The sequence below is a fragment of the Passer domesticus genome, chromosome 25, assembly GCF_036417665.1.
Source record: "Passer domesticus isolate bPasDom1 chromosome 25, bPasDom1.hap1, whole genome shotgun sequence".
Taxonomy (NCBI): Eukaryota; Metazoa; Chordata; class Aves; order Passeriformes; family Passeridae; genus Passer; species Passer domesticus.
In genome coordinates, this window is record NC_087498.1 from 3,462,922 (window position 1) to 3,471,012 (window position 8,091).

Below are 8,091 nucleotides of genomic sequence, written 5' to 3' on the forward strand. Positions count from 1 at the left end.
AAAAGTGAGTTTGGCTGCAGTGGAAGCTTTCCCAGTGAAACTCCCCTCGTGTTTGCAGGGAGCCGGGGAGGGCAGCCCTGCAGAGAACACTGGATTCTCCCGTGGCTGCTGCCTGAAGCATTCCAAATTGCTTTTTTTGCAATTTGCATTGGCAAATCCCGACAGGCAACACGTCGGCAGGGCTCGAAAAGAGGCACAGCCAGGCTCCTCTTCCCGACATCTCATCCGCCACAGCGCGGGGAGAGGCGGCTTTAAAGCCGGGCAGGATCGAGCTCCCGCTCTGCTGGCCGGGGCTCAAGCCGAGCGCTCCGGTAAAGGAGCAGGAAATCGGGAGCGGCGGGATGGGGAGCGCTCTGTCCGGCCCATCCGGACACTTGGCACGCCGGGAGCTGCCGGGGGTTAATCAGAGGCCTGCTGGAACCTGCCAGTCGCCACACGAGGAAATTAAAACCCGGGCACCATATGCCGCGCGTCCCCGGGAGGGAGCGGAGCGTCGGGAGCGGCGTCCGCATCTGCCCGGGGCAGGTGCGAGCTGAGCGGGGTCAGACCCGGGATAAAGGGAGAGCTTCCCGTGGGTTATCCCAAAGGGATAAAGGGAGTCCTTCCCCCGGAGTTCATGCCCCCAGGATAACATGCTTCCCAGGGGTTCATCCTCCCGGGATAACGCCCCTCCTTCCCAGGGTTATCCCCCTCAATAACCTCAATAATGCCTCTCTTTTCCCAGGGCTGTCCCCCTCAATAACGCCCCTCCTTCCCAGGATTTATCCCCCTCAACCCCGCTCCTCCTTGTCCCGGGTTAACCCCTTCAATCCCGCCTCTCCTTCTCGCGGGTTAACCCTCTCAACCCCGCTCCTCCTTGTCCCGGGTTAACCCCTTCAACCCCGCCTCTCCTTCTCCCGGGTTAACCCTCTCAACCCCGCTCCTCCTTGTCCCGGGTTAACCCCTTCAATCCCGCTGCTCCTTCTCACGGGTTAACCCTCTCAACCCCGCGCCTCCTTGTCCCGGGTTAAGCCCCGGCCGTGCCGGGGGGAAGGATGGCACACGTTCAGCGCAGCCCAGCGGCAGAGCAGCCGGTGAGGCAGAGCCAATGGCCGCTGTTCATGCTCAGCGAGCGCGTCCATCTCCCCCCACACCCTCGAGCCCTTAAGTTGCAGCTTTTCACTGCCTCGCTGAGCAGAGCCGAGCAGAGCAGAGCCGAGCAGAGATGCTGCTCAGCGGGAACAGAAGGCACAGCCTGCTGACAGGTAGCCAGCATGGACCCTGAGCCCGCCAGGGCCGGCTGCTGAGACAGGTACGTGCCTCCCGAGGCAGGGAGCCGAGAGCAATCACGTTTGGGATGCAAACTTTAATTTTCCAGCAGCGGGAATATGGAGATCTGGCTCCCTCGGAATGATTCCTCCCCGCTTCCCCAGCGCCGCCACCTCCCCTTCCCCTGCGTTCTCTCCCCGTCCCCCCCGGCTCCGACACTTCGCTGCGGCCTCTCCATCTGGGCGCCTTCGTTTTGGGGGGATTTGGTGCTCCTTGAACCTGGCAAAATCGGGAGAGAGGAGAGCAGCAGGACAGGGTGGTCTCCGCGGGCTGGGTGGGCTCCGGAGCCAGGCATGGCCAGGGTGTCTCATTCCAGGGATCCCGGCTGGTAAATCCATCCTTGGAGAGCCAGGCATGGCCGGGGTGGCTCATTCCGAGTAAATTCATCTGGTAAATCCATTCCTGGGGGGCCAGAAAAGGCCAGGGTGGCTCATTCCGGGGATCCCGGCTGGTAAATCCATCCCCGGTGAGCCAGGCATGGCCAGGGTGGCTCATTCCGGGGATCCCGGCTGGTAAATCCGTCCCTGGTGATCCTTGCTCAGCTCGCGGGAGGATCCAGGAGCTCTCCCATCCCGAAGTTCCTGCCCTGTCTGGCACCCGGCGCTCCCCGGGGAGGGGAGGGGCAGCGGTGAAACGGGGCCATGGTAGAGTTAAACTGCACAGTTAAACTGCACTGTTAAACTGCACAGTTAAACTCACAGTTAAACTGCACTGTTAAACTCACAGTTAAACTGCACTGTTAAACTGCACAGTTAAACTGCACAGTTAAACTCTCAGTTAAACTCCCCAGCTGAACTCCCAAGGTGCCCCTGACCCGGCGCTGGCCGGTGTCACCTGTGTCCCCTGCCCTGTGGGGAGGCCTGGCTGTGCCCCTGGTGTGCAGAGCTGTGCCCGGGCACCCTCCCTCTCCTCCTGGGGATACCCAGCCTCCTGCTCAGAGTCCGCACGGGGGGCTGGGGGCACCGGGGGAGGCAGAGGTGGCACTGCTGTCGCTGTCCCCTCCTCTGGTGGCTGTTTCCCCGTGGGAGCTGCCCGGGCTCGCTGCTCCCGGGATTTCGGTGTTTTCTCAGGCCTGTCAAGGGGAATTTAAACCAGGGAGCTGTGGGATCCTCCAGGCAGGGATAGCAGGGTCTGCCTCCCCTGGGGGGCTGGGAAGGGTTTTGCGGTCCCGGGAAGAAGAGAGGAGCGGGCTGTGCTCTCCCTGGGCTCGGCTTTGCCCGGGCTGGACCGGGGCGGTCTCGGGGTCCCCATTTCCCATTTCCACCCTCGGAGCTCATTCCCGGCTCTGCGGCTGGGGAATGTTGTCCAACAAATCCCTCCTGGAGCCGGTGCCGTCAGGTGGCGCCCGGGAATCGGCAGCGGGAGCTGGGAGAGGGAGCGGCGCATGGCACGGGGGACAGGGACACCCGGAGAGCCTGTGACACAGGGAATGGGGACACACAGAGCCCCTGTGACACAGGGAACGGGGACAGGGACACACAGAGACCCTGTGACACAGGGAATGGGGACACCCGGAGAGCCTGTGACACAGGGAACGGGGACAGGGGACACCCGGAGAGCCTGTGACACAGGGAATGGGGACACCCGGAGAGCCTGTGACACAGGGAACAGGGACAGGGGACACCCGGAGAGCCTGTGACACAGGGACAGGGACACCCGGAACCCCTGTGACACAGGGACAGGGACACCCGGAACCCCTGTGACACAGGGAATGGGGACACACAGAGCCCCTGTGACACAGGGAAAGGGGACACCCGGAGACCCTGTGACACAGGGAACGGGGACAGGGAACACCCAGAGACCCCGTGACACAGAGAATAAGGACATGATTCCCACCCGTCCAGGATCCCTCCCATCCCTCAGGGATCTCTCTCACCCCTCCAGGACCTCTCCCAGCACCTTCAAAGCCGCCGCAGCCCGAGGGGACAGAGCAGCTCTGGAGCTGATGGTGCTGAGGGACACGAGTTGTCCCCAGAAATCCCAAACCCAGGAACATTTCTGCAGCTCAGCTGGGAGCAGAGAGAGTTGGGTGTGCAAAGAGCTGCTCACACTGACAAAAAAGCACCCCTGGGTTTGTATCCAGGTTCACTCAGCTGCGACTGCACTGGGGACAAAATCCCAGGCTGGGTTCCAGCTCGGGGACAGGACCAGGAGCGGGGATTTGGGCACAGCCTGGCCTAGTCCTGTGGCTCTCCTGCCTCTCCTGAGGCTTGGGAAGGCTGAGCTGGAACAGGGACCAGGACAGCAAAAGAATAAAGCAGGGATTTATTAGGACGCCCCAATGGATCCACCTTGGGCAGCACAACCCAAAATGGGCACAAAATGAACCCAAGATGAACCAAAATGGTCAAAAAATGAACCCAAGATGAACCAAAATGGCCACAAAATGGACAATGGTCACGGGGTCTCTCACTTTTATCAGTTCTGCTCCATTTGCATATTTGAGCTAATTGTCCAATTCCATCTCCAGCCCAGGCAGTCCCATCCTTGTTTTTCTCTCTTCATTCCACGCTGTTTGTGCTCTTGGGTTGAGATTTGGATCATTTGTCCTTGGTGCCCAGCTAGAGCAGGAATTGTTTTGTCTCCGTGAACAGAGCTCACCATCCCTTGATGTGAAACTCAGACCCACACACTGAAGCAGCACAGAACCTGAAAAATAGAAAATCCAAACCCTGAGGCATCACTGATGCCCAGAGCCCATCCCAGGGGTGGCAGAGCTGCCCGGGCTCTCTGTGGAGCCGGGATTTGCAGCAGCCCCGGCGCAGGGGAGCACGTCCCCTGCTAATCAGCATTTAATTAAAGGACATGCTGACATTTGGAAATCAGAAACAAGTCTCCTGTGTGGGCTGCCTCTCTCTGCCGCTCGCCTCTTCTCTGAATCACTCCCTGACATTTTGCCAGATTAGGATGTGACTCCCTCTCTCTCTCTCTTTTTCTGCTTCCTTATAAAAATAAATTGAAAAGGAGCCGCCAAGGCCCCGCCGCTCCTCGGGGAGACGCCGGGGGGGACGGGGGAGATCTGCCGTGATTCCCGGGATTGCAGCGCGTCCTGCAGAGCCCCGAGGGGGGGCAGCTCTCTGTGGGGCACAGGCGGCTGTGGCTGGCCTGGGACAACGCTTCTGCCCGTCCGAAAGCGCCCAGCGAGCCGGGTGGCCCCCGCGGGGCTGGCACCAGCCCGGGATGGCGCTCAGCGAGTCCCAGGCAGGGAAATGGGGAGCCCCGGCAGCGGCTGGAGCTGTGCGGACCCCCGGCTGGGGCGGGAGGGATGGGGGAGCCTCGGAGCGTCACCCCAGGCTGGGGACAGGAGGGCTGAGCCCTGGCTGGACTCACGGTGGGGGGGACACGACACCCCCGGCCCCGGAGTTGGTGGGGTCCCCCTTCTTCCCTCACCCTTAGAACTATCGGCCCCCCACATGCAGCCCCCCCGTGTCCCTCTTGTGTCCTCTCCGTGTCCCCCACATGTCCCCCCCTGTCTCCCATGTCCCTGTGTGTCCCCCTGTGTCCCTGGGTGTCACCCCGTGTTCCTGTGTGTCCTCCCATGTCCCCTCCATGTCCCCCACATGTCCCTCCGTGTCTCCCATGCCCCTGTGTGTCCCCCCGTGTCCCCTCCCTGTCCCCCTCGTGTCCCCCCCCCGTGTCCCCCCATGTTCCTGGGTGTCACCCCTTGTCCCCTCCGTGTCGCCCCATGTCCCTCCCGTGTCTCCCCGTGTTCCTGGATGTCGCCCTCGTGTTTCTGTGTGTCCTCCCGTGTCCCCTCCATGTCACCCACATGTCCCTCCGTGTCTTCCATATTCCTGTGTGTCCCCCCGTGCCCCCCCCCCGTGTTCCTGTGTGTCCCCCCCGTGTCCCCTCCGTGTGCCCGCCGCCAATCCCCCCCGTGCCCCCTTTCCCCCCGGTGTCGCTGAGCGGGGCCGGGCTCCGGGGGCTCGGGGGTCCCTTCCCCGTCCCTCCCGGGCTCCGGGGGTCCCCCGGCTCGTCCCCCCTCCCATCCCCGCGTCCCCCCCGCCTCCCGCACCTCCTGCCGCGCTGAATCGCGGCCAGCGGCTCTGCTCAGCTGCGGGAGACGCGAACAGCAGCGAGCCGGGGAGCGGGGGCCGGGGGAAGCCTCGCTTCCCTCGGCTGCTCATTTCGGTCCTCCTTCCAAGCAGAAATTCCTGCCATTAATCAGGAGCGGGAGCGCGATCGCAGCCGCGCGGGACGGAATTCCAGCGGGCCCGAGGCAAAGCCGAGCCCGGAATTCATCGCCCCGTGACAGAAATGCCGGGAGATCCCCGAGACAAACGGAGGAGAGCGCCCGGAGCGTCCTGCCAGGCTGGGGCTGCCTGGGACAGCGACAGCGACAGGGACAGGGTCCCTGCAGTCACAGCTGGGCTGCTGGGGCGCTGGAGGGAGCAGAACTCGAGCAGATCGCTCATTGCAAGCTGACAGAAAGGAGGGAGCGGGCGCTGTCCCAAATTGGGGTTTTCACCCCCCAGACGTTGATCCACACGCGGGGTTGGGGTGTTGGAGTTATTTCCTGTTGCCGGGTCACCCCAAACCCATAACCACGGGATCCCAGGCTGGTTTGGGTTGGAAGGGACCGTAAAGCCCACCCAGTGCCACCTCCCACACCTCCCCCCGTCCCAGGCTGTCCCCAGCCTGGCCTTGGGCGCTCGCAGGGATCCAGGGACAGCCACAGCTTCTCTGTCACCCGTGCCAGGGAAGGAACAACCCCTTCCCAATATCCCACCTGCCCTTCCCCTGTGCCGGGGGAGCCCCTCCGAGGTGCCAGGGGACACCTGGGAGCAGCTGGAGCAGCCCAGCCGGCGCTGTCACCGCTGTCACCGCTGTCACCGCTGTCACCGGGCGCTCTGGGGCTGCTGCCTTGCCCAGACCGGGCGCAGGTGCTGCAGCTGCTGCAGCTCTCTCTGCTGTAATTGCGCTGCCGCTGCCGCCCCGCCGAGGCCATTTCCCCTTTATTGGTTTGTTTTGAGTTGTGTGGCCGCGCTGGGAGCGAGATGGATGGGGCTGGTCCCGCCTGCTGGGAGGCTTTGGTGTGGGAATGGCTGTGGGGGAGTTCCCAGGGCAGGGGGCAGCTCCAGAGCCCCGTTCCTGCCCCAGGGCAGGGAGAGGTGATGCCAGGCCTGAGGGGCCATGCCCAGGGCTGGGTGCTGCTGGGTATTTGCCCCAATGAGGGACCTGCAGTTGTCACTTCCAGCAACTCCCGGTAAAACCCAAAGAGTCAAAATCCAAACTCCAAATCCACAGATGCCAGGGACTGGTGTGCCCTGAGGCTCTCCCATTCCAGGGTCTGTCCTCCCCTGGTGTTTCTCAGGAGAAATCAGACAATGGGAATGCTGCTGAGCCCATCCTCAGCCTCTGATCCCTGCAGGTGTCTCGCTCTGTGTGGGGGCTCTGATCTGAGCTGCCTTTGCAGTCTGAGAGGGATTTTGTGCTTGCAGCTGGGCAAAGCAGGTGATTTTTGCTCCCTGAACAACCAACCAACCTCCTTCCCTTCCCTTCCCTTCCCTTCCCTTCCCTTCCCTTCCCTTCCCTTCCCTTCCCTTCCCTTCCCTTCCCTTCCCTTCCCTTCCCTTCCCTTCCCTTCCCTTCCCTTCCCTTCCCTTCCCTTCCCTTCCCTTCCCTTCCCTTCCCTTCCCTTCCCTTCATTTTTGTGGCCGATTTCTTCTGTTCCCTGCAGATTTTCCGGCAAAGGGAAACCCCCGGGGAGCTGGGTGAGGAAAACCCTGCAATTCCTTTCAAACCCCGGGGTGTGTGGCAGGGGCCGGGCACCTCCGGGTGCCCCGTGCTGTGCCTGGCATGTCCCGGTGCCCGCCCGGCTCCTGCCGGGAGCTGCGGGCAGCCCGGCCGAGGGAATATTGATTGGTTTTCCAGCAGAAGCTGACAGAGCCCGTTCCTGGTGTCTAATGAAGACTGATGATCCCATCCTCTCGCCCCGGTGCTGTGGGGAAAAGGGAAATTATTCTCTGCATCCTGGAGGGAGACTCCACAGCCGTCCAGCCCTCGCCTCGCCTCATTCCCGCTGGTTTTCCCTTCTTTTCCCATCCTCATGGATCCTTCCCAGCTCCCAGAGCTCCGTTCCCTCATCCCAGCACACGGATCTGCTGCTGGTCCACACCAAGGGGGTGAAGATTTCACCGCTGGGGGAGGATTTGTTGTGGATGGAATTTCTTTTCCCGGCGTGGAAAGATCTCCCACTCCACAGTCAGGCAGAAAAAACAGTTTAAATGGGTCAGGGTTTAAAAGAAAAATAAGAAACCTCGCCTATTAGCAGGGTTTTATTTCTCTTGTGGCTTTCACCCTTCAGGGTTGGTGTTTTCGGGTTTTCTCAGCAAACAGGACGGTGGGAAATGCTGAAGTGTTCCTGGGTCAGGGCTGAGAATCCTCCAGGATCACAAGGCTGGGGGAAGAAAGAGGAAAAGCCCAAGTGCAGGAATGCACGAGGTGTGAAATGCCGAGGAATTTCAAAGGAGCCATCCCTTCTACACCTCCAGCAATCTGAGGAGCCTCACTGCTCCATCAGGCCCAAATGTCCTCACGGGCCTGGCACTCCAGGGATCTGCCAGCAGCTCTCGCACTTCCCGCCGAGCTCCATCCTGGGAAAACACCCAGCAAATTCACTTTAAAATCGTGTTTTGACGCCTGGACCCTGCCCTGACTGCTTTGGGGTGGGATCTCTGCTGTTCCCATCAATATCCCGAGCTCCATCCAGCCAATTTCTTGGAAGGGGACAAATAAATTCTTGTCGAACCAGGGGGGAAATCCTCCTGCAGCAGCAAGGTG

General features: G+C 61.6%; 1 long non-coding RNA gene across 5 annotated transcripts; it reads left to right on the plus strand.

Annotated features, from left to right (window-relative positions):
• The first annotated feature begins 1,139 nt into the window (after nucleotides 1-1,139).
• LOC135286142 (uncharacterized) lies at nucleotides 1,140-7,571 on the plus strand. 5 transcript variants are annotated; one of them, XR_010350626.1, is made up of 4 exons: nucleotides 1,140-1,291; nucleotides 6,680-6,762; nucleotides 6,989-7,022; nucleotides 7,183-7,571. It is a non-coding gene; the product is annotated as an uncharacterized LOC135286142 (long non-coding RNA). The 5 variants fall into 5 exon arrangements; XR_010350623.1 differs by lacking the exon at nucleotides 6,989-7,022 and having other exon boundaries at nucleotides 7,186-7,571; XR_010350627.1 differs by lacking the exons at nucleotides 1,140-1,291; nucleotides 6,989-7,022 and adding an exon at nucleotides 5,346-5,802 and having other exon boundaries at nucleotides 7,186-7,571.
• The last annotated feature ends 520 nt before the right edge of the window (nucleotides 7,572-8,091 follow it).